General features: G+C 43.1%; 1 protein-coding gene across 1 annotated transcript in view; it reads left to right on the top strand.

The window, feature by feature from the left end:
- The first annotated feature begins 1,237 nt into the window (after positions 1 to 1,237).
- Positions 1,238 to 6,999, top strand: part of ptk2aa (protein tyrosine kinase 2aa) — a 58,584-nt gene continuing 52,822 nt past the window's right edge. The window contains exon 1 of the mRNA XM_056582309.1: positions 1,238 to 1,416. The gene's annotated coding sequence lies outside the window, so the exon portion shown is untranslated. The remainder of the gene's footprint in view (positions 1,417 to 6,999) is intronic.

Here is a 6,999-nt window from a genome sequence, read left to right as displayed (position 1 = left end):
AATTCATTTGCGTTTGGATGCTTTCTTCCTGCTTCTCCTCACTCGGGAAGTATATTATTCCCCCTCCATCACTAAAATGGAGATCAGTGCCAGCAAAGTGCCGCAGAGGTGGTAGTGAGCCGTGATCGTATAGTAAATAGTTCTCTGCTCCGTGGCCGCAGCAATCCCGGTCAGGTCACATGTATATCAATGAATCAAGAGTTAGGTCATCCTACAATTAGAGTATGCCTAGCTGCCACGAACAAGTGGCAAACTCCTCTTGATCAGGTCATTGCTGGTAGGCTTAAGCACTGTCGTTAGCACTTAACATGCGAGAATCAAGTTTGCATGGTGGAAAGGTGACCCAAGAAAAGATGCAGTTCTGCTATTGACCGCCAGATGTCGTCGTTGACTTCTGCTGCTTCCGGACGGTGCCGCAGATGTAAATTTACATTTGCAGTAGAGGTTTAGCAGATGCCATGATCTATGGTAGTGTGGATGAGGTGTCATTCATACTGCCCCCAACACACACACAAAAACACACGCACGCACGCACACGCACACGCACGCACGCACACACACACACACACACACACACACACACACACACACACACACACACACACACACACACACACACACACACACACACACACACACACACACACACACACACATATATATTAACTACGTAAAGCACTTTTGGTATCTAGAAAACTGCTTTATGAATGCAATCTATTATTGTTATTATTATTACATACTTATTTCAAGTATTAAGTGTGTTCGTTTGTGTATACATTTGTTCAAATGAATACATCCATCGTGCAAACATATACCTTTTAATAAAGTTAGGTCCAAAGCCGTTACACAGTGTTAAAGCATATAGACTAGAAATTAATTTTGTTTTAAATTAGTCAATTTGGAGGTGTGTGCGTGCGTGCGTGCGTGCGTGCGTGCGTGCGTGCGTGCGTGTGTGTGTGTGTGTGCGTGTGGTGTGTGTGTGTGTGTGTGTGTGTGTGTGTGTGTCCGTGCGAGCGCGTGCGCGTGTGCGTGTGTTTGTGTGTGCGTGTCTGTCTGTCTCTCTGTGTGTGTGTTTGCGTGTGTGTGTGTGTGTGTGTGTGTGTGTGTGTGTGTGTGTGTGTGTGTGTGTGTGTGTGTGTGTGTGTGTGTGTGTGTGTGTGTGTGTCTGTCTGTCTGTGTGTGTGTGTGTGTGTGTGTGTGTGTGTGCGTTCAATCCTAGCAGCAGCCATGTTGGAATCGTGGATGTGGGAAGCAGGAATAAGCCACTGGCGAGAGAAACAGCGAGTGTGTGAGAGGAGGTTCACACTCTTACCCCTTTTCTACAACTGAAATAACGGAGTATTCGCCCACTCTTTATTGGATACTTTGCCGGTAAAGTGGTGAAAAACTAGCGGCACGTCCCCGGGAGTCTCCAATGTAAGTTATATTTCTTGATTTAATGTGTTTTTTCAGAGGTTAAAGTGAACCAACAAAGCAGTGGGATGCAATGCCCCTCACGTTAGCCTGGTCGCTTCCTCTCCACATACTGCCTGCTCGCCTTGTTTCGCTCATCTTCTCTGGAAACTATAACGCATTACGGTTAACCAGCACGTCTTACTTCACTTGGAGACATTAAAAAAGTAAAACATGACATGACACGAGCAGACAGTCTCTCATTCATCGCCACAAGACTCGCATGTCTAGAATATAGTTATGAATTCATCAAGTGAACGTGGGTGAATGTTGAATACTGTGATTATACAATCGTATTAGTTATACATTCCTGCCCTCTGGTTTTTTCTTAGAAATCTAATTAGGCCTACTGACTGTGTTTTCCTGTTTTTGTTTTGACGATAACTTTTCAGCTGGTTTATGTCGGGTCCTGTGGATATGGTTTCGATTTTCCCAGCTTTTGCTCTGAACGACCGATTCTGACAACCCCCATAGCTTCAGGGAAGGGATTCACTCCCATTGAAGTTCAATGGAGAGGTGGGGTTCAACTGTGGATTTATTAGGGAGACAGAATGACCCAAAACTCTCTGATCTTTCAAGCAGCAGTGCTGGTTTGATTTTAACCGCAGTTCTCCTATGCCGACCCAAATCTGTTTAACGTTAGACCCTAAATTCAAATAAAGTGTAACGTTACTGTGCAGGAGACCTACACACATTAATAGCACTCACTCACTGATTCATAAACTAACTTAACTCTCAGCGTTTAAATTGGTTCTGCTAGTTGAAGATCAAGATGGAGATGTTATTAACCCTATTCATAAAAATGATCATACTATACTGCATCTTAACCTGCCAAGTCATTGAAAGTGACCTAATCATTTTTTTCTGAAATAATGAAATATACCTTGCACTCTTTCAATATATTTTTGAAGCTTTTATCCTCATTAAATATGACATTTGGGACACCAACGAAGCTAATGTGTTGAAGTATTATTAGATCATACATGGTCAGAAACGAATAACTAAGCCATAAGCTCAATACAACGTTTCAAGCCTGAAGAACAAATACATTCATCAAATAACTTCACACTCTCAAAGGGTTTAAGTCATGACACAAATGGCAAAATCAGGGATTGGTCTGCATTTTGAAGTCAAATTTGAAAATGTGACAGCCTGTGTCTCTTTAAATTAATTATTTGACAGTTGATACTGCTGCTGGCACTGCTTCAGCCGTACAGGAATGTAAACGGAGATGCATGGGAGTGGGACCCGGTCACCTACCTCAGCTATATCATTTCACGTAGTGCTGTATCATGTACGGAACCTCAATCCATTTTGCTGTAGTCTCTCCCTCTCTTTCCCTCTTCCTCTGGCCTACAGGCGTGGCCGTTTTAAGTGTGTGTGTGTGTGTGTGTGTGTGTGTGTGTGTGTGTGTGTGTGTGTGTGTGTGTGTGTGTGTGTGTGTGTGTGTGTGTGTGTGTGTGTGTGTGTGTGTGTGTGTGTGTGCACGCGCGCCCGCACGAGCACTGCAGTTCAGACTGTTTTTATTTATAGCAACACTTCAGTACACTCGGAGATCTAACAGGAGTAGCGTCTGACTAATACCCCACCCCAACCACCACCGCCCCCTGTCCCACCACCACCACCTCCTGTTCTTGTACTCAGCCGTGTGTCTCCTCTAGCTCAAGTCTGCCGAGGGCAGCTTTGATGTAATGTCCTCTCCAAAAGTATGAGCCCTCCCTGTGACTCCTAACCAACATCTTTATTCTCATCTCTTTGTCCCTCGCTCTTTCATTCTGCCTTCTTTTCAATGCTGTGAGTATCTTCAACCAAGAATAACTTTACATTGATTTATTTCTCACACTTTTTTATTATATTGCCATCTTTGTAATGGTGTGTTCCAGTTTAGTGGAGCGTTGGGTAGATTAGAGGAACTTAAATCAAAGCGTACTGTATTATCTTTGTTTCCTAGATGCCAATGGCCGATAAGTGTTTTGATACTCATTTTTACGAGTGGTGGGGGAATCTCAATTCTTGTCTTCTATGATTCTGAATCGATTTGCAATTTTTGCACCCCTGTGTACTATAGCAAGAATCGGTTCTGAGAAAGTGAATCGAATCAATCTTGAGAATAGAGGAAGAGTCCCACCCCTATTTGATATGCTGCGTTCTAGTTAAGTGGATCAATGGAGTCGAAGTACAGTACTAGAGAACAGAATGGTACTAGAGAGAGTCACTTGGAGCTGGGGAAACCCAGCCAGACTAGGGAAACATACCTAGTCACGCTCTGTCAGTTAAACCCAGACGAGGGAAACAGACTAGAGCTAGTAGTCACGCTCTGTCAGTTAAACCCAGCCAGACTAGGGAAACTGACCTCGTCCTTTTCTGTCAGTTAAACCTAGCCAGACTATGGAAACATAACTAACTATCATCAGTCTCTGTAAATTAATTCAGCAGATTGCAGCCTGACTCGTACAGCCGCCCCAACTACTGATGATAGCAATCAGACACACACACACTCACACACATTGGAACAGACAGATACTAGGACTTTTATTTTGGTCGGTTAAGGGTAACTCATACTTTCATATTATACCAAAATAAGTTTGTTTGTTGTTGCCAGAAAAGAAATCTGCTTCTTCTTCCCCGAAACATTGTTTTTGTTTTTAATCTTCTTCTTCCTCCGGGTTAACCTAATGGACATTCCAAACCACACAAGTCTCAGAACTCCCATCCATGCCTCCATGTCTGTGGATGACTTGACAACATAGGGAATCCATTTGGCAGTAAATGGTGATTTAATGTTGGCAAATGTTACTATTCAACCAAAGCCAAATTATGGTTATATATGTTGTTATTATTGTAATAGTATGAATCCTTACATTTAATTACTATTATTCCGATGATACGACTGCTTTCTGAATGCATGTGTATGTGAGGTTTTCAAATTACTTAAATTGGATGCTTTTTTCCTTTTTATTTACGCATCCTTCCAGTCTCACAGTTGACTCTCTGTATGTGTTTTCCGCTGTGTATGTGTGTGTGTGTGTGTGTACTTCCTGAATGCAAGCCATCCAGAAGCAGCTGAAGGAATGGTCCTTCCTGTCCACACACACACACACACACACACACACACACACACACACACACACACACACACACACACACACACACACACACACACACACACACACACACACACACACACACACAGAGCAATAACTGTACATCCTACAACACGCTGGGTCCCCCCTGGAGATGAAGGGAAAACGCCTTCTTCCTTTCAGCACTTCTGTGTGTGTGAGAGAGGAGCAGGGAAAACTGTGTTTACCCAAAATGGTTTGTGTGCTTCGGTCAGTTGGAAATGTCTTACACCTGGTTGAGCTCTGAGGTTGGGAGTTCCTGTGTGTGTCTGTCTGTGTGTCTGTGTGCGTACATGCGTGGGTGTGAACTTTTGTTCACTTTTTTAACAGAGAACAATAGCACCGGATAGTGGAACATTGAACACCTGTCATTGGTCAGTGGTGATCTGAAGAAAAAACACTACTATGAGATTATTCTCAAACTTGAACTCTCTTTGAGGGGGGCCAGGATTGTGTCGTGGTAGTGGGTGAAGCAGGAAGTAACAAGGTAGTTTCCCACAATTTCCCACCACCTTCTGACTTGCCACATCATTGATTAAGATGTATAACACTCTTCGTGCTCCTCAATGACCCGCATCTAGATTCACTATTGAATAAAAGTGTCTGCCAAATGGCATACTCTCAGGGCCAGAGCTCTTTTCAAAATAAAAGCTGCCTTTCATGCCAAGGATGGCTGCTGCTGAATCAAATGACCTTGGTTGATGCACCGTGGTTCTCCTTCTGTGTGTTGAGGCAGTGTCTGTACTTTTCCATTGGAAAGGTGCGTCACACAGGGGCATACAGGCTTGATTGCTTGCACATGGCTATAAGGATACAGGATAGCACCAATGATACACAAAGCTGCCTTTTCTTGATCAACCTCTTTGGCTTGTAGCTTCTAGAAGAAGCGTCTTATGTCTGTTATGTTTATAGATAAAGACAAACATAAGATACAGCCCATGCTTGGCATCACATGGATCTATCCCTATTGAGATCTCCTTGAAGTGGTCAGTAGATAATGAGATTTTTATATGAATAATGTCCGGTTAAGTCACTATCTATGACGGAGTGAGGTGATATAATGGACATGTTGGGAACTTGGTATCATTGCCGCCATGCATTTACCTCACAAGCGGTCCAGTAAGTGACGTGTTTTCCTTCACCCAGCAGTGGTTGTTCCACCAAAGGAGGTCTGATGGAGCTACTGCAACAGACTCGCGCATGACTTACTTGTGTGTGGAGCAGCAGAGTTATTTTTCCGCCATAGACCGCCACTTTAGTTTATAGCTGATTAGCTAATAGTGAATCAAGGATGAATTGCAGTTGAAGCGAGCCAAGGTTCTGACGTTATAATTCAGGCTGTTAAATGACACCCATTATTTAATTGAATGGATTTCATGAGTCAACCTGATTGGATTGTATATTTAGATGTGTCTCCTGCTGTCTGCAGCATAATTAACTCCTGGTATTTTCCACTAGGGACAATCAGGTAAATATGGGTGTCAAATGTGTTTTCAATATCATTGCTATGCATCCAAGCAGCATGGATTCATGTTCAGTGTTTATGGCGTTTTTCTGGCTGAGGGATTTTAATCCCTTGTAAAGTGTGTAGAGCGGTGTTGTAAAGTGAACCACGATTTCTGTACCGCCATTGGTGCCCACTCGTGTGTAGCAACTGCAATCTGCTACAATAGCAGGAAATGACATCATAGTTAATGACTTCTCTCTCTTTTAGGGCCTGTACCTCTTCTCACACACACACACACACACACACACACACACACACACACACACACACACACACACACACACACACACACACACACACACACACACACACACACACACACACACACACACACACACACTAGGCCTGCACGATTCAGGGAAAAAAATTGAATCACAATTTTTAAGCTGAGAATTGATATCACGATTCTCCGCCACAATTCTTTTCTCACGAAATGAAAACAATTTTTGCACACATGAACCATGTCAAAAGAGAAAAAATCTAAAGTCATTTAAAACTTAAATCCACACAGGGGCGAATCGAGATGGCGATTTTATAACAATTTATCGTGCAGGCCTAACATACACAAACACACACAAACGAAAGGTAGGTCAAATATGAAACGTATAGACGCACCCATGCACGGTGCGAAGACATTGATGCATGCTATGTGACAATACACACCCACACACGTCCATGCTCATTACTCAATTGTGCTCGGTCCCTAGTGAACGGTGTCCTTTGGTGATGAATGGATGTTGAAATCACACTGTGTATCTCTTGTGTGTGTGTGTGTGTGTGTGTGTGTGTGTGTGTGTGTGTGTGTGTGAGAGAGCGAGTCAACTAGAGACAGAGTGCCAGTGGAAAAGGGCAACAGTATTTATTGACAAATGTTGTTGCACCATCGATCACAATAGAGCTAAGATACTGTAAATATCT

The sequence above is a fragment of the Gadus chalcogrammus genome, chromosome 22, assembly GCF_026213295.1.
Source record: "Gadus chalcogrammus isolate NIFS_2021 chromosome 22, NIFS_Gcha_1.0, whole genome shotgun sequence".
NCBI lineage: Eukaryota > Metazoa > Chordata > Actinopteri > Gadiformes > Gadidae > Gadus > Gadus chalcogrammus.
Note: the sequence above shows the minus strand (reverse complement) of the source record. Positions and strands in the feature narration are given on the sequence as shown.